The sequence below is a fragment of the Trichechus manatus genome, unplaced genomic scaffold (genome assembly GCF_000243295.1).
Source record: "Trichechus manatus latirostris isolate Lorelei unplaced genomic scaffold, TriManLat1.0 scaffold00045, whole genome shotgun sequence".
Lineage (NCBI taxonomy): Eukaryota > Metazoa > Chordata > Mammalia > Sirenia > Trichechidae > Trichechus > Trichechus manatus.
Genome location: NW_004443981.1, coordinates 3,652,083 through 3,677,953, shown reverse-complemented (window position 1 = coordinate 3,677,953; position 25,871 = coordinate 3,652,083). Strand labels below are relative to the sequence as shown.

Sequence of the window (25,871 nt, the reverse complement as noted above, 5' to 3'; positions counted from 1 at the left end):
GGGGGTCGGGGCGCGGGGCCGCGGCGGGAGAAGGGGGCGCGGAGGGGCGAGCCCGGGGCGGGGCATCACGGGAGGGCGGGAGTCGGGGGGATCCGGGGAGAGGAGGGCGCGCCCACGGGCGAGGCGGAAAGTTTCCGGGAGCCGGGGATGGAGCGGCGGGCATGGGGCGAAGGGGGTCCTTGGAACAGCCGACAACTGTCTGCTGGCCCTGGCCCTCTGGGGATGGCTTCGCCCCCTCTTCTCGCGCAGGTGACACATCTGTCACTGCACCTTCCTCAACGTGGAATGAGCGACGCTCTGTTTTGGAACTTGACTCACTTCTCCACCCATCTGCCTCCCTCGAGGTGGCCCCGGTGGGGTTTGGGGAAACAACCCCAAAGGTGCTATGTCCTGTACTAGATCAACGAGTGGTTGCCCCCAGGGCTTTAATGAGTCCAGTCTTTAGTGAGATATAGAGGGATTGAGAGCTTTTATTTGCAATTACCATGAAATACTACCCTTGGCCTTGAATTTCTTTCAAAGGTCTCCTGAGATGAAGGCTCTGGCAGTTTAAAGCTGTAGCTCAAGCGTCTAACAGGGGCTTTTGTCCTGAAGCTTGAGATCCCTAGAGTTGTTCTAAGCTTTATACTTGCTCTTTTATCGTTGTGTGGGTCCGAGTTGTTCATTTTGGAAAATGCTGATTTGGACTAAATCAGTACAGTTTGGATTTATATGTGGGGAGACCAGTTTCGTGTTAGAGATACTTTTTCATTTGTGAACAGAAAATACATTTTAATGACTTGTTCATTAGTAGTATGAGATGTTTTTGTGAGCGTTTATTAAGGGTTTGACACAGCTTCTTTGGCATATTGGGATGTTCTTTTATTATGTAGACACAAAGCTTATACAGCAGGTTTCAGGTATACACCTGGTACACTTTGTTTCTCTTTTGAAAAGACTGTAAAGTTAGCTCTGTCGCCAGTTCTTTTAGATTTTATTTCTAATGAGACTGCCAATTGGCATTCCATTGGGTGCCAGTGAGGTGGCTTAAGAGGGATATCAAATTCATGGCTACTTAATTCGTTTTTTTTATGTCATTGTTTTTGAACATTGTGAATCGGTTATCTGTCTTGAGCCAGTTACTCCATAATCTTTTTGAGTTCCTAACAACCCTTGTGGGTTTAGTTGATTTGATTTTTCTCTGTCAATTTAGTAGGCAACTGATGCTTTCAAAAAGCTATTAAATCATTTACTCAGTAAATGTTTGCTGAGTATTAATACCTGATCGATGCCAGTTTCTGTGCCAGGTGCTTTCTGCTGTGGAAATTTTAATTTTCTTTTTCTTATCGTACATAATCATGCACTGATTTAAGTATGGAAAATAGTGTTGTCCAGTGAAAGCTACTTGAAAGCTATTTCTCAGCCATCATAGTGCAAAAAGCAGCTTTTTGCTAAATGACCAAAAAACAAGTTACTTATTAGTAGTCAACCAACTGCTCAGTTTCTGGGTTTTGCAAACAATGCTAGTTTTGTAGAAAACAAAGAGTACTGCTTTATAGGGAGTTCCTGGGTTGTGAACCTTTGCACCCATACTTATGAACCCCCATAAAGCCTATTGTATTAAAAATTCAAAGTATATACAGTGGTTCATAATAACAGGCACTACTTTGCAGCATGCATCAGAATATTATTGTTATTACTGTATTATGGTAAAGATGTTTTAGTGTATCTGGAAGTGTTTCTTTAATGTTTTTAATGCTTAAGACAAACATTTGACTGACTGTTAGATATGAACCGTACCTAACTGTTGCAATTTATGTACAAATTCGACTTAAAGACAGACTTGGGAACGAAACTTGTTCATAATCCCAGGACTGCCTGTGTTTCCTCTTCTATACTAACAGTGTGAATCATCAGCTTCAAGTTGGCATGTAAGAAATTTTTCTGATGGATGATGAGATTATACTGAATTCATTAGTTCTGTTAACTGTCAAAGGAAATGAAAGATCGTTTTGATTTATTGCTAAATGCTGGGACAACTGACCGGATATTGTGGTCAAAAACACTGTTAAAATATAACTTGAAAGATTTTCTCATCTTCATCCAACTGCGCTCCTCTCAGTGCATGATGCTATAATAGGCACCAGAGTAATTTGATTTGATGTGGTCCCTCTCAAAATGTAGACAGGCATATAGTAATATCAAGTCACCAGGTGGTCATTGCCCATTTGTACAGAAAACTGTATTGTATGCTGTAGGATGAATGAGAAGCAGTAGAAGTCACATATAAGGACATGGAAATTTTCCCAATTGTGTAGGCAGAATAGCATGGCATACCTGGACATGGAGTTGAAAGACTTAATTCTGAATCCCAGCTCTGCCACTTACTAGCTATGAAGACTGGGGAAGCCATTTCACCCTCTGAGTCTCACTTCTCTCAGCTACAGAATGTGAGAATTAAGTGAGGCGCTGTTGGAAAGGTGCTAAGCAAGTAGTAGGCACGCAGTAAACGTTGGTTGAATGTAAATCTAAAAATCACAACAGCGTGCAAATTAATCTAGAGTCCTGGGTGGTGCAAATGGTTAATGAATTTGGCTGCTGCTCACCCAAAGGTTGGGGGTTTGAGTCCATCTAGAGGCTCTTGGGAAGAATGGCCTGGCAGTCTACTTCTGAAAAATCAAATCACTGAAAATTCTGTGGAGCACAGTTCTAGTCTAATACACATGGGGTCGCCATGAGTTGAAATCAGCTTGATGGCAACCGGTTTTTTAACTTGGAAAACAAGTAAGTTGTTTGGTGCTTAGCCTACGTCACATTGTCTCACTATTTTTCTGTCTATGTCTTGCCTTCTCAAGTAGAGTGTAAGTATCCTGTAATCCCTGCTGCTGCTTAGCAGCCTGTGCATATCTCTTCAGTAACATTTAACACATGATACTATAGTAATTGATTTACTTATATGTGCTAGACTGTAAGGTCTTTCAGGACAGACTCCATGTGCTTTGTTTGTGGTAGGTACTCAAATATTTGTTGAACGAATTCATTGAATGGATGAGAATCCAAGGCAAAATCTAACAGTTTATTGTATTCCCAGTACCTTGTATATATTAGGTGGTTGATAAATTGGTGACAATGACTATAAAAGCTCAACAATGAAGAGTGAAGGATTGATTATATCAGTTAAACACGTTTCTTGGGCACTTTCTGTTTTCTAGGCTAGATGGTACTGATGATACCAGAAATGACCAATAAAGTGTCCTGCCTTCTGGTCTTAGGGGAGGAAGTTATATAAACTAGTAATTAGGATGAAACCAGGAAAACCAAACCCATTGCTGTTGAGTTGGTTCTGACTCATAATGACCCTATAGGAACAGAGTAGAACTGCCCCATAGGGTTTCCAAGGCTGTAAATCTTTACGGAAGAAAACCGCCACATCTTTCTTTGGAGTGATTGTTGGGTTTGAACCACCAACCTTTCGGTTAGCAGCCAAGCGCTTAACCTCTGTGCCACCCAGGTTCCTTTGTAATTAGGATATGTATAATAGAGGGATATACAAAGTACAAAGGTAACAAAGAAGAGGTTACAACTTTTAGGTTTCAAATAATCAAATCCAACTGTTAAGCGAAGAAAAGGGGGGTTATTTATTAGAAGAATATTGGGTTAACTTATCCATTCATTTATTCAGTAAATATTTTATTATCTCTTATGTACTAGGTACTGTTTTAGATGCTGAGGTTACAAAACAGATAGGGTCTGCCCCTGGAAGGACAGGGTTGCAGAAAGGATCACGGGAACCAGAGCTTAAGTTGTCTGCACACTCCATCTTGAATCTCTGCTTTTCTCTTTGTGATGGCATCATTCTTTACTGCTGTCCAGCTGTTCCCACATGGGAAATATCATGGCTGCTGAAAGATCCCTGAGTCTTACATCTTACTGGAGAGACAGTGCCTTTTTCTCAGCTTCAGTTATAAAAATCTCAGGGAAGGACTTTATTGACCTGGCTTTGGTTGGGTGCCTGTTTCTCGATCATTCATCTAAGGCCAGTGAATGGGATCATCTTACACTAACATGACAGCTACTGAAGTGAACATATGGATGGGGATGAGACTCTCAGAAGAGGAGGGGTTGCTGGGAAGACATATCCTTAGATGTTTACCATTAGGAGAGAGAGCCTAACACTGAAGAGAAGGTTGAGGGTGGTGTATTATCTATTGCTGTGTAACAAATTACCCCAAAATTTAGTGGCTTGAAATACATGATTTCTGTGGGTCAGGAATTCGGAAGTGGTTTAGCCTGATGGCTCTGATTCAGGGTCTCTCATGAGGTTGTAGTCAAGATACAGGCCAGGGCCACAGTCACCTGAAGACCTGTCAGGGTCTCTCATGAGGTTGTAGTCAAGATATGGGCCAGGACTACAGTCACCTGAAGACCTGTCTGGGGCTGGAGAGTCCCTTTCAAGATGGCTCATTCACATGCTGTTGGCAGATGCTTCAGTTCCTTGCCACGTGGAACTCTCCTCATGACATGGCAACTGGTTTCCCCAAGAACAAGTGATCCAAGGAGGGGGGGGAGAGAGAGAGCAAGGTGGAAGCTACAATCAGTTTTTTAAAAAACCGCTTTATTGAGATATAATTTGCATACCATAAAATCTACTTGTTTTAAGTGTACAATTCAGTGAATTTTTATATATTTACAGAGCTATACAACCATCATCACAATCTAATTTGAGAAAATTTCCATCTTCCAAAAAAGAAACCTCATGCTGATTTATTTTAGTTACCCCCCATTCCCACCATCTATCCCCAGCCCTAGGCAACCACTGATCAACTTTTTGTTTCTCTATATAGATTTGCCTATTCTGGACGTTTCATATAATGGAATCATACAGTATATGGTCTTTTGTGACTGGTTTCTTTAACTGAACGTATGTTTTTGAGATTTCATGCATGTTGTAGCGTGTATTCCACTGTATAGATATACCACATTTTTTGTTTATCCATTAATCAGTTAGTGGACATTTGAGTAGTTTCTGCCTCTTGGTTACTGTAAATATGCTGCTATGAACATTACGAGGACTCAGTTCTCCATGTCCTTGCCAACACTTGTTATTATGTTACATGAAGTGGTATCTCATTGTGGTTTTGATTTGTATTTCCATGATGACTAATGATGTTGAACATCCTTTCACATACTTATTGGCCATTTGTATACCTTCTTTGGAGAAACGTCTGTTCAGATTATTTTCCCATTTTTTAAATTGGTTAATTTGTCTTTTTATTATTGAGATATGAGTTATGTATTCTAGATAATAAGTGCCTTATAAGATATGTGGTTTGGAAATATTTTCTCCCATAAATTGGTTTGTCTTTTCATTTTCTTTATGTGTCCTTTGAAGCACCAACATTAGTTTTGATGAAGTTCAGTTTATCTTTTTTTTTTCTTTTATTTCTTGTGCTTTTAGTATTGAATCTGAGAAACTACTACCTAATAAAAGGTCAAAGGATTTACACCTATTTTCTTCCAAGAATTTTATGATTTTCACTCTTATATTTAGATCTTTGATCCATTCTAAGTCAATTTTTGTATGTGATATGATCCAAATATATTCTTTTCCACGTGGATATTCAGTTGTCCCAGTACCATTTGTTGAAAAGACTACTTTTTCCTTATTTTTCATCTTGACACCCTTGTTGAAAATCAGTTAACCATAAGTGTTTGAGTTTATTTCTGGACTGTCAGTTCTGTTCCACTGATCTATGTGTCTGTCCTTGCTGATACCACACTGTCTTTATTACTGTAACTTTTTAGTTAGTTTTGAAATCAGGACGTGTGAGTCTTCTACCTTTGTTCTTTTTCAAAATTGTTTTGGCTAATCTGGGTCCCTTGAATTTTTAGAATCAACTTGTCAATTTCTGCAAAGAAGCCAGGTGGGATTCTCATAGGGATTGTGTTGAATCTGTAGATCAATTTGGGGAGTATTGCCGTCTCAACAATATTAAGTTTTCCAGTCCATGAACATGGGATGTCTTTCCACTTATTTAGGTTTTCTTTCATTTCTTTTAACAATGTTTTGTCAGTATTTGTTTTGCACTTCTTTTAATAAATTTATTCCTGTTTTATTATTTCTGATGCTATTGTAAAAGGATTTTTTCTTAATTTCGTTTTCAGATTGTTCATTGCATCTGTATAGAAATACAATTAATTTTTTTATATCAATCTTATATTCTACTGCCTTGCTGAACTAGTTTATTAGTTCTAATAGTTTTTTAGTGGATGCGTTGTTGTTGTTGTTAGTTGCCATTGAGTTGATTCCAGTGCTCCATAGGGTTTTCAAGGCTGTGACCTTTCTGAAGCTTTAGGATTTTCTATTTATAAGATCATTTAACCTCTGAGTAGAGGTGGTTTTACTTCTTCCTTTCCAATCTGAATGCCTTTTATTTCATTTTTTTTTTGCTTAATTGCCAAGATTAGAACCTCCAGTACAATGTTGAATGGAAATAGTGAGAGTGAGCATCCTTGTCTTGTCCTGATTTTAGGTGAATAGCATTCAGTCTTTCACCGTTATGTATGAGACTGCTTGTGGATTTTTTTAGATGCTTTTTATCAGGTTAGGAAGTTACCTTTTATCTGTAGTTTGTTGGATATTTTTATCATGAAAGAGTGTTGGGTTTTGTCAAAAGCTTTTTCTGCCTCTTTTGAGATAATCGTGGTTTTTGTACTTTGTTCTAATCGATACGGTGTATTACATTAAATAATTTTAGGATAGTAAGCCAATCTTTCATTCCTGGGATAAATTTCACTTGGTCATGGCATATAATCCTTTTTATATGTTTCTGGTTTCAGTTTGCTAGTATTTTGTTGAGGATTTTTGTGTTTATATTCATAAGAGATAGCCTGTGCTTTTTTTTTTGGTAATGTCTCTTTCTGGCTTCCCCAAAATATTCTTGATGGGTTTCTGTCACCAACTAAAGATTGTACCTGTTGGTTACTGGTACCTATACTTAGGGACCACAAGGCTGGACCTTTAAGTAAAGATTTAACAGAGGTCAGGAGATAGGCTGTAGTTTTAGTTCTGCTCCTAACTTGGTGTGTGAGCAGTCATTTCACCTTCCTGAGCCTCAGTTTTCTCATCCATGAAGCAAGGGGGTTGGGCTACTTTGGGGAGTGATATCCAAAGTACTTACCAGTATTAAGCTGATATCGTATGTCATTTCTATGGAAATTCTGGTATAGAAAAAGTCAGGGGTAATCATTTATCTAAAAGATTGGTCTGTTTAAGTGAAGGATTCATGATTGAATCCCATTGAAAAACAACAGTTCCTTGATGCTTTTCTTAATATAATTCTATTTATAATGATTTAATTTACCATTAGCTCTTCAGGAACATAACCATTACTTACAGTAAGACACTTTGAAGGATTTCAGTGACAAGCTTAGTTGTCTGTGAATACAATGCAGCTCTTCCTTTTAGACTTAAACACATAAATATGTATGTGTGTGTGTTTACAGTGCTTGTCCTTTGTTTCATGTTTTCCTCACTTTGCAAACAATAGGCAAAACTTGTGCTCTATCTGTAGTTTTATAGGCTACATTGGAAAGGTTAAAGATATGAATAGGTTATTGAAATAACTTAATTTCCTGGAGCCTAGACCTTAAAAGAAAATCTGACTTTCTACCACAAATTTTAGAGGTTAAGAAAATGATCTATTAGGGCAAAGGAGGTGGCATGTCAGTCCTTAAGCCAAGGGGGTTTCAAATATATTTCGTATTTACAGTCCATAGGTGGAGACTCCTTCTTAGATGGTGTCTTAGTTTCCTAGGGCTGCCATAACATGATACCACAGAGTGAGTGGCTTTAAAGAACAGAAATTTATTTTCTCACAGTTCTGAAGGTTAACCACCAAACTCAGTGCTGTCAAGTAGATTCCAACTCCTAGCGATGCTATGGGACACAGTAGAGCTGCCCCATAGGGGTTCCAAGGCTGTAATCTTTATGGAAGCAGACTGCTACATCTTTCTTCTGTGGAGTGGCTGGTGGGTTCAAACTGCTGACCTTTCAGTTAGCAGCCAAGAGCTTAACCACTGTGCTACCAGGGCTCCTTTTATGAAGGCTAGGAGTCTATAATAGAGGCTGTTGGCAGGGTATTGCTTTAGGGGAAGAACTTGTCTCTTTCAGCTTCATGGTAGCCCCAGGCATTCCTTGGTGGTCCTTGGTTTATAGATGGATTCTCACATGGTGTCTTCCTCTTTGTCTTAGTCATCTACTGCAACTATAACAAATACCACAAGTGAATGGCTTTAACAAAACAGAAGTTTATTCTCTCACAGTCTAGGAGGCTAGAAATCCAAATTCAGGGCACCAGCTTCAGGGGAAGACCTTATCTCTCAGTTGGCTCTGGAGGAACGTCCTTGTCATCAATCTTCCCCTGGACTAGGAGTTTCTCTGCATAGAAACCCTGGGTCCAAAGGATGCGCTCTGCTCCTGGCACTGCTTTCTTGGTGGTATGAGGTCCCCTTGTCTTTCTGCTCACTTCTCTCTTTTATATCTCAAAAGGGATTTGCTCAAGACATAGTCCAATCCAATCTTGCAGATTGAGTCCTGCCTCATTAACATCATAGATGTAGGATTTACAACACTAGGAAAATCACATCAGATGACAAAATGGTGGACAATCACACAATACTGGGAATCATGTCCTAGCCAGATTGATACATAGTTCAATACGTGTCACCCTATAACTCTCTTTCCATGTCTATACTCCTGTATAAGACACCACTTAGAAGCGTTAGTATTAGGATCTACCCTATTCCTGTATGACCTTGTTTAACCTGATAACAAAAGAAAACCCCTATTTCCAAATAGGTCACGTTCACAGGTACAGGAATTAGGATTTCAGCATATCTTTTGGGGAGATGCAATTCAGTCTATAACAGGTGGCAGGACTAACGTATCAGACCCAACATTAACCCCTACTCCAAAGCAATGAAGCATCTTGAAACCTCGGCTTCCTGGAGACATAAGTGGTTTGGTGGGCAGGATTGAATTCTTTCCCATGAAAAAGAAGCTAAAGCTTGGGTGAAAACTCCTCTAGGGAAAATCTGTCATAGTAACATTATGTGTTGGCTGAAGCTTCACAATTAAATACACTGTTGAGAGATGTCAATCCCAAAGTGCAGTGGGAAGGAGGGATTGTCACAGTTATCTTCTTTGAGCTCCCATAATGATTTCCAGATCTCTCCCTGTACCCAAAGGTATGATCACTCCTACATCCATCTTGTTTGGCAGGGAAGATGAATTAGACAGAGTCTAAAATAGAATCCTGCCCTCATTTTCTTTGTTTCTAGCTATGCCCCTCTGACTTAAGGTATAACTGTTCCTCCAAAAGTCAGATGTATTCTCCAGACTATACATTCTCAAAGTTGTAAGTAAGCTGACTGACTTTTTTTTTTTTTAATTCTGTAGGTGCAGGGAGAATAGAGAGGTAAAGTTTCCCAGTGTTCAGGATAGTACTTGGTATTGCAGTTATTTTATTTCACACTCAAGTTTTTGTGTAGGTCTGCTTCTTTTTATATCATCAGTATAATCAGTGTGTTCTTGATAAAAAAAATTGTGTAAATAATATGGTTGTATATCAGGTTATTTAGATTATAGAAAGTGAGCTTGGTATTTAAAAGAGTTCTATGGTTAATTCTCTTATAAAGAAAAAAAACTTTGTTCTGTAAGCCTTCACCTAAAGTACAATAAAAAAAATTTAAAAAAAGGAGAAAAAAAACTTTGATTACGTTCTCTATTTGTGGCATTTACTGATACTATGTAGATTTGATCTTACATGTTATTTTCTGACATCATCCTTACAGTCTAGCTAGCTGCAAACAGATGAATGATGAAGTCTTGTGTAGTAGACTGACTAATGCTCCTCCACCCCCAAAGATGTCCACGGCCTAATCCCTGGAACCTGTGAATATGTTATCTTTACACGGCAAAAAGGACCACGCAGATGTGATAAGTTAAGGATCTTGAGATGGGGAGGGTACCCTGGATCATCTAGGTGGGCCCTGTGTAATCACAAGGGTCCTTAACGAAAGCAAGGCAGGAAGGTAGAGTCAGAAGGCAGTGTGAGTATATGAAGAAGAGGGAAGGAAGGAGATGTGATGCCAGTGCTGAAACGCTGCCAAGAGTCAGGGAATGCAGGCAGCCTCTAGAAGCTGGAAAAGGCAAAGAATGGAGCCTCTCTTAGACTGTCCAAAAGGAATGAAGCTCTACCTTGATTTTAAGCACTTTAAGACCCAATTGCAGACTTCTGAGCTCCAGAACTGTCAGAGAATCAATTTTTGGTGTTTTAAACCACTAAGTATGTGGTAAATTTTATAGCAGCAGTGGGACTCTAATTTTTCTTGGTTAAGATTGGATGAGCCAAGAGAGAATTTTGCCCCAGGTACAGGTATAGGTTTCCCCTGCAATCCGAAAGTAGAGTGTTCTATGAAACCTTCTGTAAGCAAAATGGTGTAAAGGGAAGAAGCAGTTACCATTAGTTTATATGGGAGATTTTTTTGAGCGTTCCCAAAACCAAAAAAAAAAACACCAAAACCACTGCCATCAGTCAGCTCCGACTCACAGTGACCCTGTAGGGCAGATAGAACTGTTCCATGGGGTTTCCAAGGAAGCTGACTGTCACATCTTTCTCCCGTGGAGCAGCTGGTGAGCTCAAACCGCGGACCTTTTGGGTTAGCAGCCGAATGCTTTTAACCACTGCGTCATCAGGGCTCCTTGAGTATTCCCAGACCCAAAAAATAACGTACTACATGATACCAAATAACACATAAAACCTGAGTAACACTAACAAAGCTGTGGCCGCTTGATGCTGAAATGCTGAGTGTAGTTCTCAGGATAGGAGCTTGGCGACGCCACTCGCTGCTCCGGGTGTGCACTGCCTATTTAACGGCTCGCTGCAAAGCAAAACACTGAACGCTGTTTCCGCTTTTTGTAAAAGTGAAAATCCTCTTCGTGTTTCTTTGGGTTAGCGAAAACGGGTACTAATATAGGTCTTTCGTAAAAGCAAAGTGGTGTAAAGTGAAGTTTCGAAAAGTGGGGGATACCTGTAACTGAGTGTGATTAACAGCAGTTAAACAACTATTTAGATAGAAAATGGTAACAAGAAGTATCATCCTCTGGAGAAGTAGAATGGTGTTCTCTTTAAGGCATCCCAAAGGAGACATTCCTTTCTGATCTTAGTATCAAGCCTAGCCGAGCTACTTTGGACCAGGTGTTCTGTTTTTCATAGGAATGTTCTGCGATGGGTCCCTGAGTAGACTTCTTTTGTCAAGTTGGTGGCTAGGAAGCTTCAAATCTCAAGTCTACACCACATACAGGCATAGTTTAACATGCATCTTGAGCCTCTTTCTGCTGCCATTTTATGTCCTTATTTTTCTTTTGTCTTTTTTATGCTTTTATTTAACCTTGTAAGTTGCCTTAAATCTTTTCTGGACCAAGACAGGGATTGGGTAAATATATAACTGAAGAAATACATTTATGTATGGATACGTGTGTGTATACATATATATATACATATACACGCGTATATATGTATGTATATATATACACACACACCGGCATATGGAGCCCTGGTGGCACAGTGATTAAGAGCTCATCTACTCCTTGGAAACCCTATGGGGCAGATCTGCTCTGTCGTATAGGGTCACTATGAGTCAGCGAGGTGGACTGGCACAGTGGCTGCAACAGTGGGTTCAAACATAGCAATGATTGTGAGGATGGCGCAGGACTGGGCAGTGTTGTGTTCTGTTGTGCTCTGAGGCAGAACTGACTTGACAGCACCTAACAACAATATACACATATATTTCATAAATAATATGAAAAATATGAAGATGTTTGACTTTCTAGCTAGTGTTTTTGCTTCTTAGATAAAATCTCTGTCATACGGTGTTTCATGCTATTTTTATATTTCTCTTTAAAAATAAAATGAGGTCTTTGATTAATTAGTATCACTTCTAATTTTTTTTAAATACATAAAGAGAAATCAATAAAACAGAGGCATACTTAAAAGAATTCTAATGGCAGAAAGATGAAGATTGTACACAGGGCTGTCTTCGTACCAGGCAGCTTTCCTACATAAGTGGAATAACCATGAATCCACAGTCAACACCCTTGGAAGCAGCAGTCAAGAAATCAAACAGCATATTGCATTGGACAAATCTGCTGCAAAAGACCTCTTTAAAGTGTTAAAAGCAAATATGTCACCTTGAGGACTAAGGTGTGACTGACCCAAGCCATAGTACTTTCAGTCACCTCATATGCATGTGAAAACGGGACATTGAGTAAGGAAGATTGAAGAATTGATGCCTTTGAATTATGGTGTTGCCAAAAAATATTGAATATACCATGGACTATGAGAAAAACAAACATCTGTCTTGAAAGAAGTACAGCCAGATTGCTCCTTAGAAGCCAGGATGGTGGGACTTTATCTCACGTACTTTGGACATGTTATCAGGAGGAACCAGTCCCCCGAAAAGGACATCATGCTTGGTAAAGTAGAGGGTCAGCAAAAAAGAGGAAGACCTTCAATGAGATGAATTGACACAGTGGCTGCAACAGTGGTCTCAAACACAGCAATGATTGTGAGGATGGCGTGGGACCAGGCAGTGTTTCGTTCTGTTGTATATAGGGTCACTATGAGTTGGAATGCACTAGAAGGCACCTAACAACAGCAACGGGAAATTCAGTCAACTGAAGCACTCTGTCCACTAACCATATCAATAATCTGGAGTGGAATTATAAGTTTTTCCTAAAGAAAAAAATGTTTAAAGGATAATGTTGCACTTAAGTCTAAATATGATGCTGCATTAAGAGGTCATGAGCAGAGTCTTAGCAGTAGACTTGAACTCATCCATTCCTGTGATCTCGCCCCTGTTTTTTTTGTTTGTTTAAGACCAATGTCATATATTTGTGAGGAAACATCATAATTATGGCTAGAATAGAGCAAATCATATGGAACTACACACAAATGTGTAACTTTGACCTAATTTTACCATGTACGAGTTGGGCAAAACAGCTACAGTTTTATTCATTCATCAAGGACTTCCTGAATTTCTGTTATATGCCTGGCAGCGTACTAGATGCTGGGTTTTAGTAGGTAACAAATTAGACATGGCTTCTACCCCCATTGAACTATACCTAAGAGAAAGCTGTAAGTCCATAATCACACAGCCAATTTTGTGATTACGATTGTGATAAGCTCTGTGAAGAAGTACAGGATTCCGTGAGAGATTCTAACAGGGCGACCTCACATTGTGTGAAGGGCAAGAGAAGCCTTTTGTGAAGCAGTAATGTTTAAGCTGAGACCTGGCCATCATGGGGTAAAGAATGGGAGGAGAAAGCATTTCTGTCAAAGGAAGCAACACAGATGGCTTTAAAGTGGGAAATGGTTTGGCACACTAGGTCACTGGAAGGAAGGCCTCTGTAGCTCAGCATCAGAGCCAAGCAGGAGAGTAACAGGAAATGGGGCTGAAAAGGTAGCCAGGGCCATTTCATGCAGGGTTTTGTTGGCTATGATAAGGAGTTCTGGCATTATCCTCAGTGCAGTGTGAAGCCATTAAAGGATTTTAAGTTGGAGAGTGCTGAGATTAGTATTGCATCATAAAAAAATTACTGTCCTCCCACTGCCATGAGGAGAATGGGAGAGAAGAGTATATGAAGGGAGACCAGTTAGAAGGCTATTGCAGAAGTTCACATGAAATATAACGATTTGGATTAGGTAACAATTGAGTTTAAGAATTGCAGATATATTTGAGTTGTAGTTAGGAGGCAGAATCAACAGAACATGATGTGGTATTGATATGGGGTTTTCTGGCTGGGACAAATGTGTGTTTGAAGTGCTGTTTGTTGAGATGATGCATTAGTTTTCTACTGCTTTGTAACAAATTACCACAAATTTAGTGGCATATAACAGCACTCATTTATTAGCTCACAGTTCAGTAGGTTAGAAATCTGTACGGTGTGGCTGGCTTCTCCGTTCCGTATCATAAGGCTGAGATGTAGGTGTCAGCCAGACTGAGTTCTCCTCTGGAGGCTCTGGGGAAAAATCCACTTCTACGTGCATTCTTGTTGTTGGCAGAGTTTGGTTCTTGTGGTTGTTGACCGGGAGTCCCAGGTTCCTTGCTCGCTGTCAGCTGGGGGCTGATCTCAGGTCCTAGAGGCCACCTGCATTCCTTCTCATGAGGCTCTTCCATGTTCAAGCCTGCAATTGCATGTTGCATCCTTCCCACACTTTGACTCTCTGACTCTTCTCTGACCTCTAGACCCGGATTTGAAAGGGATCATGTGATTAGGCTAGGCATACCTGGATTATCTCCCTATTGTAAGGTCAATTGATTTGGGACCTTAATTATATCTGCAAAATCCCTTTTGCCATATGATATAGTTACAGGAATGATATCTCATCATATTCCCTAATTCTTGGGGAGGAGAGCATACAAAGGTTAGGGTCATTGGGGTCATCTTAGAATTCTACCTTGGAATTCACAGATGGTGAGCCAGGGCAGACACATGTAAGGGTGGGCAGGAAAGATAGGATCCAAGTCTGTACAGATCAAAGTAAGTTTGTGGTGCCTTCAACATATCCTAATGGACATTTATGGTAATAGTAACTTTGAATAGTGAAAGCTTACTATGTGCTACATAGTAAGCGCTTTCATCAACTCATTTAACCCACAAGCTAGCCCTGTGAAGTGAATACTATTGTTACTATCCCAATTTTAAAGGTGAAGAAACAGTCTTAGGGAGGTCAACACTTGCTCAGGGTTATCCAGGAAGTAGAAGAACTGATTTCGAAACTCAAAACAGTCTGGTCCCCGGGCCCACCTAAACCACCATACTTTGTTGTCATTAGTGGGATGTGGGTGTGGAGCTCAGAAAAGAGATTTGGGCTTCAAATAAAAATTCTAGAGTCATTGGCATTTAGATGGCATTTAAAGCCAAGGTAGATAAAATCCCTCAGGAGAGATTGTAGAACAGAAAGAGAGGAAGCAAACTCAGAATTGAGCCCTGAAAAACTCCGAAATTGAGAGGATAGATAGAAAATGAATTGCTAAGGAAGAATACAGAGGAGAAACAGCCAGAAAGGTAGGAGAAAACCTAGGAAAGTTGTGGTGCCATGGAAGCCGAAGAGAAAAGTCCTTCAAGGGGTGCGTGTCACATTCAACAGACTGGCTGATGACCTTATCCAGAGCAATTTTGGTGGAGATTTGAGTGGACATGTCTGATTGGAATGGGTTGAGGAGTGAATGCAGTGAAGACAACTTTTCAGAGGCTTGGCTCTGGAGGTGATTAAAGAGACTTCACCAGAGGAATGCGGGGTTCAGGAAGGTTTTATTTTTTGTTTTCTAGTTTTAAGATGAGTCGTGCTAAAGCATGCTTAAATATCACTAGCCTGGATCCAGTATAAAGGGAGAGATTGAAACTACACTGAAGGGATAGCTGATGGTATCAAGGTACCTGAGGAGGGGAATGGGATGTATAGCTCATGGAGGGGGCCCGGGGGAGACTGGCCCTTGATAGAAAAGGCCCATTGCTTCTATTATAATAGGAGGAAAGAGGGAGAGGATAACCATGCATTTGTAGATTTGGTGGCAGGAATGTGGGAGTTTTGAACTTCTGGCTTTTTTTTCTTCTCTGTAAAGTATAAGAAAAGTCAATTCTTTATTCAAACAGAAAAACAGCCTCATTGTTTTAAAAAATTCTGTTATTCTGGTCTTTTAAAAAATTCTTAGATACAGAAAAACACAGAAAGTTGACACAAATTTACCCTGGTGGTGCAGTGGTTAAGTGTTCGGCTCTTAACCGAAAGGTCTTCGGTTTGAACCCACCAGTGGCTGTGCGGGAGAAAGAGGTGGCAGTCAGCTTCTGTAAAGATTACAACCTTTATAACCCTCTGAGGGCAGTTCAATTCTGTCCTTCAGGGTTGCTATGAGTCAGAATCAACTCGATGGCAATGGATTTAAGATGAAAGTTTAAGATCAAAGTTTATAGAATGTTGTAGAACAACTTACAGAAAGATGTTTGAAATACTTCTGGGCTTTCCACAGAGGTCAGTTCCCTGAGCATGTTCTCTGAATCCTGCCAGAATTCTTAGTAAGCTTAATGTTCTGTTTCTTCTTTTTGAAGTGTTTTTATATTTAGTGCAGTTCTTCTAAGTTAAATTTATTTTGTACATGTATAGGAAAAAAGGCTATTTGTTACTGCTTTATAAGTATTTGTTTTCTTACTGACTCAGTTTTCATATTGGCTCCATCATGTAATCCCAAAATCAGTTGGATAAGTAAACACTGCTGTTTTATACACCAAAAGTACAGCGAGTCTCCGAGGTGAGTGACCTCGGCATTAAGGGAAAAGTGGGCTGCATTGTTTTAAAGCACACAGATATTAAATATAACTTTGTTCTGCCTCCAGCAGAACGCTGTCCAGAGACATGGTTTGAGGCCCAACCACAAATCTAAACAGCTTCAGAATAGCTTACCACCTGGCAATTGAAAGGAACCTAATGTGCTAGCTATTTAGTTTATTTTTGAGCTTACGTGAATTCCATAGAATTGGGCTAGTTGGACATTGTAGATGGGGGTAGAGATTTTAGATTTCAAAGGTGTGTATCTGCTGTCAATACGATACTGAACACCCCTAAATTAGAGTTTTTCTGATAGTGCTTTATAAATAACTTATTTCCTCCTGACAAAAGGGGAAAAAATTCAAATAGAGGAAAGTTTTTTTTTCTCTCTGCATACAGTTGTCACCTTTTGACTGAAACTAAATTTTCCAAGAAGCTTATGTTTTGTAATGCTGAGTAAGAAAATACAAGATTTTATAAGAAAGTTATTTTACAACTTTAACTGTTAGGTCAGTCCCAGTAAATGAGATGCTCAATATTTTCTCGTTGGTATATTAAAAACAAACATAAGTGTATTAAATAAAGGTGACTGAGTCATATTGTGCTCTACACCTATTTTTTAAATCTTCCACTTTCTCAGAGGCTTTACTCCAGGTTTTTCTCCCCTTTGCCTGATCTTCAAGCTCTCCTTCCTCCAAATATGTTTGAGTCTTATTGTAAAAATAAAATAACAACGAAAACAACCTCTGTGGCCTTTAGTTATTGCTATCGTTCCCTTTTCCACCACTTTTTTTGTGTGTGTGTTTTAAGTGAAAGTTTACAATTCAAGTTAGTTTCTCATACAAAAATTTATACACACATTGTTAATGTGACCCTAGTTGTTCTCCATTTATTGTGACAGCACACTCCTTTCCACCCCGGATTTCCTGTGTCTCATCTGGCCTCAGGACAGGAGCTGCCCATGTAGTCTCATGTATCTACTTGAGCTAAGAAGCACACTCTTCATAAGTATCCTTTTATGTCCCATAGTCCAGTTCGATCTTTGAAGAGTTGGCCTTGGGAATGGTTTTAGTTTTGGACTGACAGAGAGCCTGGGGGTCATGTCTTCTGGGGTCCCTCGAGTCTCAGTTAAACCATCAAGTCTTGTCTTTTACTAGAATTTGAGTTCTGCACCCCAATTTTCTCCTGCTCAGTCAGGGACTCTGTGATGTGTTCCCTGTCAGGGCGGTCATTGGTAGTAGCCAGGCACCATCTAGTTCTTCTAGTCACAGGTTGATGGAGTCTCTGTTTTATGTGGCCCATTCTGTCTTTTGGATAATACTTTCCTTGTGTCTTTGGTGTTCTTCATTCTCCTTTGCTCCAGGTGGTTTGGGACCAATTGATGTAGCTTAGATGGCTGCTCGCTAGCTTTTAAGACCCCAGATGCCACTCACTAAAGTGGGATGCAGAACATTTTCTTAGTAAACTTTGTTATGCCAGTTGACGTAGATGTCCCCTGAAACCATGGTCCCAGACCCCCGCTCCTGCTACTCTGTCCCTCAAAGTGTTTGATTGTATTCAGGAAGCTTCTTAGCTTTGGTTTAGTCCAGTTGTGGTGACTTCCCCTGCAGTGCTTGTTGTCCTTCCCTTCATCTAAGATAATTCTTGTCTACTATCTAGTTAGTGAATAACCCTCTCCCTCCCTCCTCACCCTTGTAACCATCAAAGAATGTTTTCTTCTGTGTATAAACCTTTTCTTGAGTTCTTATAATAGTGGTCTTATACAATATTTGTCCTTTTGCGACTAATTTCACTCAGCATAATGCCTTCCAGATTCATCCATGTCATGAGATGTTTCACGGATTCATCATTGTTCTTTATCGTTGCATAGTATTCCATTGTGTGAATATACCATAACTTGTTTATCCATTCATCCATTGATGGGCACCTAGGTAGTTTCCATCTTTCTGCTATTGTGACCAGTGCTACAGTGAACATGGGTGTGCATATATCTATATGTGTGAAGAGTCTGATTTTTCTGGGATATAGTCCAAGCAGTAGGATTGCTGAATTGTATGGTACTTCTGTTTCTAGCTTTTTAAGGAAGCGCCTAATCAATATCCAAAGAGGTTGTACCATTTTACATTCCCACCAACAGTGTATAAGTGTTCCAGTCTCTCCACAACCTCTCCAACATTTATTATTTTGTGATTTTTGTATTCATGCTAGCCTTGTTGGAGTGAGATGGTATCTCATTGTAGTTTTGATTTGTTATTTCTCTAATGGCTAATGATCCTGAGCATTTCTTCATGTGTCTGTTAGCCACCTGGATGTCTTCTTTGGTGAAGTGCCTGTTCATATTCTTTGCCCATTTTTTAATTGGGTTATTTGTCTTTTTGTTGTTGAAGTTTTGCAGTATCTTGTAGATTTTAGAGATTAGATGCTGTTCGGATTTGTCGTAGCCAAAATTTTTTCCCAGTCTGTAGGTTGTCTTTTGACTCATTTGGTGAAGTCTTTTGATGAGCCTGAGTGTTTGATTTTTTAGGAGCTCCCAATTATCTAGTTTCTCTTCTGCCATTTGTGCATTGTTGCTTATGGTTTGTATTCTGTTTATGGCATGTATTAGGGCTCCTAGCATTGTCCTTATTTTTTCTCCCATGATCTTTATCGTTTTTGATGTTATATTTAGGTCTTTGATCCATTTTGAGTTAGTGTTTGTGCCTGGTGTGAGATATGGGTCTTCTTTCAGTTTTTTGCAGATGGATATCCAGTTATGCCAGCACCATTTGTTAAAGAGACTGTCTTTTCCCCCCAGTTAACGGACTTTGGGCCTTTGTCAAATACCAGCTGCCCATAGGTGGATGAATTTATGTCTGGATTCTCAATTCTGTTCCATTGGTCTATATATCTGTTGTTGTACCAGTACCAGGCTGTTTTGACTACTGTGGTGGTATAATCGGTTCTAAAATCAGGTAGTGTGAGGCCTCCCACTTTGTTCTTCTTCAGAAATGCTTTGCTTATTCGGGGCCTCTTCCCTTTCCATATGAAGTTGGTGATTTGTTTCTCCATCTCCTTAAAAAATGCCATTTCAATTTGGATCGGGATTGCATTGTTTATCTGTAGATTGCTTTTGGTAGAATAGACATTTTCACAATGATGAGTCTTCTATCCATGAACAAGGTATGTTTTTCTACTTATGCAGTTCTTTTGGTTTCTTGCAGTAGAGTCTCATAGTTTTCTTTGTATAGGTCTTTTACATCTCTGATTAAATTTATTCCTAAGTATTTTATCTTCTTGGGGGCTATTGTAAATGATACTGATTTGGTGATTTCCTCTTCGAAGTTCTCTTTGTTGGTGTAGAGGAATCCAACTGATTTTTGTATGTTTATCTTGTATCCTGATACTTTGCTGAAATCTTCTGTTAGTTCCAGTAGTTTGGGGTTTTCTGTGTATAAGATCATATCATCTGCAAATAGAGATATTTTTACTTCTTCCTTACCAATTTGAATGCCCTTTATTTCTTTTTCTAGCCTAACTGCTCTGGCTAGGACCTCCGGCACAATATTGAATAAGAGTGGTAATAAAGGGCATCTTTGTCTGGTTCTCATTCTCAAGGGGAATGTTTTCATAGTCTCTCCATTTAGGATGATGTTGGCTGTTGGCTTTGTATAAATGCCCTTAATTATATTGAGGAATTTCGTTTCTATTCCTATTTTGCTGAGAGTTTTTATCATGAAGGGGTGTTGGACTTTGTCAGATACCTTTTCTGAATCAGTTAATAAGATCGTGTGGTTCTTGTCTTTTGTCTTATTTATGTGATGGATTACATTGATTGTTTTGCTAATGTTGAACCATCCCTGCATACCCAGTGTGAGTCCCACTTGGTCATGGTGAATTTTTTTTTTTTTTTTTTTTTTTGATACGTTGCTGAATTCTATTGGCTAGAATTTTGTTGAGGATTTTTGTGTCTATGTTCATGAGGGATATTGGTCTATAATTTTCTTTTTTTGGCAATGTGCTTACTTGGTTTTGGTATCAGGGTTATGCTGGCTTCATAGAATGAGTTTGGGAGTTTTCTATCCTTTTCTATACTCTGAAGTACCTTTAATGGTAGTGGCGGTAAGTGTTCTCTGAAAGTTTGGTAGAATTCTCCAGTGAAACTGTCAGGGCAAGGGCTTTTTATTTTGTTCGGAGTTTTTAAATTACCTTTCCAATCTCTTCTTTTGTTGTAGGTTTATTTAGTTGTTCTACCTCTGTTTGTGTTAGTTTAGGTATGTAGTTTGTTTCTAGAAATTTGTCCATTTCCTCTAGGTTTTCAAATTTGTTAGAGTACAGTTTTTCATAGTATTCTGTTACGATTCTTTTAATTTCTGTTGGGTCTATTGTGATATCGCCCATCTTATTTCTTATTTGAGTTATTTACTTCCTCCGCTGTTTTTCTTTTGTCAGTTTGGCCAGTGGTTTATTGTTTTGTTGATCTTTTCAAAGAACCAGCTTTTGGTCTTGTTAACTCTTTCAATTGTTTCCCTATTCTCTATTTCATTTAATTCTGCTCTACTTGTTATTATTCCTTTCTTTTGGCACCTGAGGACTTCTTTTGCTGGTCTCTTTCTACTTGTTCGAGCTGTAGGGTTAATGTTTTGATTTTGGCTCTTTTTTTTTGGATGTGTGCATTTATTGCTATCAATTGACCTCTGAGCACTGCTTTTGCTGTGTCCCAAAGGTTCTGGTAGGATGTGTTTTCATTCTCATTCGAGTCTGTGAATTTCTTTATTCCATCCTTAATTTCTTTGGTAACGCAGTAGTTTTTGAGCAAGGTGTTGTTCAGTTTCCATGTGTTTGATTTTTTTTCCTTGCTTTTCCTGTTATTGATATCTACTTTTATGTCTTCATGGTCTGAAAAGATGCTTAGTAATATTTCAGTGCTTTGGATTCTATTAAGGCATGCTTTATGGCCTAATATGTGGTCTATTTTGGAGACTATTTCATGCGCTTTTGGAAAGAAAGTATACTTGGCTGCCATTGGGTGGAGTGTTCTGTATATGTCTGTGAGATCAAGTTGGTTGATTGTGGCATTTATGTCTTTTGTGTCTTTGTTTCACCTTCTTTCTGGATGTTCTGTCCTTTACTGAAACTGGTGTTTTGAAGTCTCCTACTATTACAGTGGAACTATCTCTCTGTTAGAGTTTGTTTTATAGATTTTGGAGCCCTGTTGTTGGGTGCATAAATATTTATTATAGTTATGTCCTCCTGCTGTATTGACCCTTGAATCATTATATAGTGTCCTTCTTTATCCTTTGTGGTGGATTTTCCTTTAAAGTCTATTTTGTCAGAGATTAGTAATGCCACTCCTGCTCTTTTTTGAGTGTTGTTTGCTTGATATATTTTTTTCCATCCTTTGAGTTTTAGTTTGTGTCTTTGAATGTAAGGTATGTCTCTTACAGGCAGCATATAGATGGATTGTGTGGTTTTTTTTTTTAATCCAATCTGCCACTCTCTGTCTCTTTATTGGTTTATTTAGTCCATTTACATTCAGCGTAATTATTGCTAGGTATGAGTTCAGTGCTGTCATTTTGATGTCCTTATTTTTGTGTTGTTGACAGTTTCTTTGTTCCACTTAATTTTCTGTGCTGAGTTGTTTTTCTTTATGTGTTTTCATTTTTTCATTATTGTTGATTTTGTATTTGCTGAGTTTTTATGTTTTTCTTGTCTTTTATTTTGATGAGCAGGATTGTTAGTTTTCTTTATGGTTACCTTAATATTTACCCCTATTTTTCTAAGTTTAAACCACTCTTTTATTTCTTCATATCGCTTTGACTTTCTCTCCATATGAAAGATCTGTGACTACATTTTTTTAGTCCTTTTTTGTTTTAGTGTTGTCATCTTTTACATATTGATGTCTCTGTTTCCCTATTTTCAGTGTTTTAGCTTTGATTTATTTTTGTGACTTTCCTATGTGGGTTAATATCTGATTGCTCTGTCCTGTATTCTAGTCATGGGTTGTTATCTGATGTTATTGATTTTCTAACTGGAGGACTCCCTTTAGTGTTTCTCGTTATTTTGGTTTGGTTTTCGCAAATTCCCTAAACTTCTGTTTATCTGGAAGTGCCCTGATTTCACCATTATATTCGAGAGACCGTTTTGCTGGATACATAATTCTTGGCTGGCGATTTTTTTTTTTCCTTCAAAGCCTTATATATGTCACCCCATTGCCTTCTTGCCTGCATGGTTTCTGCTGAGTAGTCCGAGCTTAGTCTTATTGACTCTCCTTTGTAGAAGACTTTTCATTTATTCCTAGCCGCTCTTAAAATTCTTTGTCTTTGGTTTTGATAAGTTTGATTATAATATGTCTTGGTGACTCTCTTTTGGAATCTACCTTATCTGAGGTTCAGTGAGCGTCGTGGGTAGGTATGTTCTCATCTTGCACAATATCAGGGAAGTTTTCTGCCAACAAATCTTCAACAATTTTCTTTGTATTTTCTGTTCTCCTCCCCTGTTCTGGTACTCCAGTCACTCATAGGTTATTCCTCTTGATAGAGTCCCACATAATTCTTAGGGTTCTTCGTTTTTTTAAACTCTTTTATCTGATTTTTCCTCAAGCAAGTTGGTGTCAAGTGCTTTATTTTCAATCTCACTAATTCTGACTTCCACTGCCTCAATTCTGCTCCTGTGACTTCCTGTTGAGTTGCCTAATTCTGAAATTTTATTGTTGATCCTCTGCATTTCTGTTTGCTGTCTCTCTATGGATTCTTGCAGCCTGTTAAATTTGTCACTATGCTCTTACTATAATTTTCTTAAGTTTCTCTATTGCTTTGTCTGTGTGTTCTTTGCCTTGTTCTGTGTTTTGCCGGATATTCTTTCTGATCTCTTGAAGAGTTCTGTATATCAATCTTTTGTATTCTACCCCTGGTAATTCCAAGAAGTTCTCTTCCTCCAGAAAATTTCTTGATTCTTTGTTTTGGAAGCTTGCTGAAGTCATCATGGTCTGCTTCTTTATGTGATTTGATGTTGACTCTTGTCTCTGAGCCATCAATAAGTTATTCTATTTATTTATTTTATGTTTGCTTACTGTGTCCTAATTCTTGTTTTGTTTTGTTCTGATATGCCCAAATAGGCTGCTTGTGTGAGCTGCTTTGATCATCGGCACCTTTGAAGCTCTAACGCCCTGTCACCAGGTGATTAGATCAGTTACTAGATATGTGAGCCCAGGAGTCCATTTACTTTTCTGTATGTATTCAGCTCATGTGTCCCGGTAGTTGGTCACCAAGTGGTGCAGGCTCTCATGTACAGTCCTAGATGGGCAGAGATGATTGGAGTAGGCACGGGTATCTGGCTGCAGTAGGGGATCTCACGCTGAGCAAGGCCAGGGTCTGATGGTTGCCCCTGAGTGTCTGGGAGGAAAGCGTGTCCCTGTTCCCTAGAGCATGTAGGTCGGTGAGTTTTGCAGCTGGATTGTGGGCACCCAGTGCTGTTGGCTGTAAGGACTGGTAGTTACCGCTTATTCTTAGACTCCTGTCTCGGGTGGCTACATGGCGTGGGTGGAGCCAGCAGTCCTCCGGCCACTGATGTGGGTAGGTGCAGACCCTGCTTAATGGGCTGAGCAGTGTCAAATTTCATGAACCTGCCACTCCACCATATAGCTGATACAGTTGAAGTTAGGCTTCAGGTAAATACCCTGTTATACTGTGCTGATGAGGGCCTACGCTGCTGAAATGGGCCCACACCAGTCTGTACAGGGGTGAAAGACATTCAGAGCCTGTGGACCCCTTATGCCTGTGCTTAGGCAAAGGAGCTGTGCCTGCCCTGAGTTCCTGGCTTAGGGGAGCTGGCAGATTATTTTTTCCTGTTTGTTGTTCCCTCTTGAAGGCCAGGAGAGTGGCTCAAGGCAAGTGATGGATCCTACTTCCGGCCCAGGGGACACAGCAATTGCTGATGCTGGCCCGGGACCTGGTGCAGAGTGAGGAGGGGCTGTGTAAATGGGAGAGAGATTTTTCCCAAAGGGGGTGTTTTTTGATCCATGTGATAGGTCAGGCGCATGTACTTATCTCTTGCCGACTGAGCGCTGCTTTTCACTGGTTCTGGAGGCCTGAGTAGACTCTCTGCCACTGAGTCTCTCTCAATGTAGAAAACAACTCTCAAGTGCCACTGCTTGCCTCACTGCACACGCCAGCCGATCCAGCCTGAAGGGGGCCAGCTCCCACCAGGTCAGGTCTGGCAGCTCCTCGCTGCTTCCGAACTGTCTCTCCCTCCCTCTGCCACTCAGTCCGATTCCTCAACTTTGCCTTTGATATCCAGGGCTCCTAGATTGCCATATATAATTAATTCACTTGTTTTTTCAGGTCTTTGTTGTAAAAGGAAGCGTCTGACTACTCTGCCATCCTGACCCTGTCTCCATTCCCACCACTTTTTGAAAGAGCAGATTATTCCAATTTTTTCTACTTCTTTATCTCCCTTTCAGTCTTTGATGTCCTGTAACATCAGGCTTCCATCTCAACGACTCCACCGAAACAGTTCTCACTAAAGTTACTAATGTCTTCCTGTTTTCCAAACCTGGTGGAGATGTCTCTGTTTTGATTTTACGTAACCTCTTCAGAACAGTAGGTGCCAAGCATTGGTACTGTTGTCCCTTTGCCCAGTGGCAGATTGTACCTTCCCCCCGGTTCTTCTCCATCACTGACGGCTGCATCTTCCTTTCTCACCTGCCGCTATCCCTCTGATTATGTGTTAAACATTGGTAATCCATTGTCAGCCCTCTTTTCTCTTTTATCTGTCAGTATTCTTCCTAGGAGATAAAATATTATCATGGCTTGAACTACCATCTGGATCTCTGCTTTCAGCTTAGACCTCTTTCTTGAGCTCCTTATCAGTTATTTCCAACTGCCTACCCAACAGAAAGCATTTGGATTAGTCACAGGTACTTATTCTCTAAAGTTGAACAATGCTTTTTCCTCCAGCTTTCCATGTTTTATTTAAGGGCATTACCATTCTCCAGCCAGCCAGGAGCCTAAACTAGAAACATCCTGGACTTCTTCCTCTCTATATTTTCCCTGCCCAACTGTCTGCTCTCCCAGTTGTGACAATTATAATTCTGAAATACCTGTTTTATCCGTTTCTTGCTCACCACTGCCACTGCCACAGTCGTAGTTCAGTGTCTAACCTAATGATAATAGCTATCATTTATTGAGCTTTATATGTCAGGTACTCCCTCAAGTATTTTGCATGTTTCGTTTAATTCTCACAGCACACCTATGTGATGGATATTGTATCTGACTCCTCTGTTGCACAGCCTCACATCCTATCTGCCTCACCTCTGGAGTCCACCTATAGTGGTAGCAAACAGTTCTGTGTGGGCTTCAACTCCCTTCAGGTTGAGGGCATCTAGCTTCAAACGTATATGCTGTACAGTTTTCACTTGTGCCCCAGGACTTTGACTCCTACTCCGAAGCTTAGGTGGGAGCTAGCTCAGCAAGCACAAATGCGCATCCCAGAAGTATAGGGGTGTTAATGTTCTCCTGGAACCAC

The 25,871-nt window shown here is 39.8% G+C and overlaps 1 protein-coding gene across 3 annotated transcripts in view; it reads left to right on the top strand.

The window, feature by feature from the left end:
* Nucleotides 1–25,871, top strand: part of RPS6KA5 (ribosomal protein S6 kinase A5) — a 184,952-nt gene that overhangs the window by 447 nt on the left and 158,634 nt on the right. The window lies entirely within an intron of this gene.